Here is a 251-nt window from a genome sequence, read left to right as displayed (position 1 = left end):
CAAGCACAGAGTCTGAGTGTAGCAAAATTCTTTTAATAAAGGAGGGAAACAATGTGTCATCATATTGGGGAAACACAACAAAACAGGATTTCATAACGTAAACCATTGAGCAAAAGACCCACCAAAAGTAAGTTTTGGCAATGTCCTTTTCCCCTTAGGGTTTTATGTACAATCACCCCCAAAAGTCCAACAACCCCAAAGTCTCTTGTCCCTGGTCAGCGCCACCCCAGAGTTTCAAAAGTTTATCTGCA

This window comes from Mauremys mutica, chromosome 12 (genome assembly GCF_020497125.1).
Source record: "Mauremys mutica isolate MM-2020 ecotype Southern chromosome 12, ASM2049712v1, whole genome shotgun sequence".
NCBI lineage: Eukaryota > Metazoa > Chordata > Testudines > Geoemydidae > Mauremys > Mauremys mutica.
Note: the sequence above shows the minus strand (reverse complement) of the source record.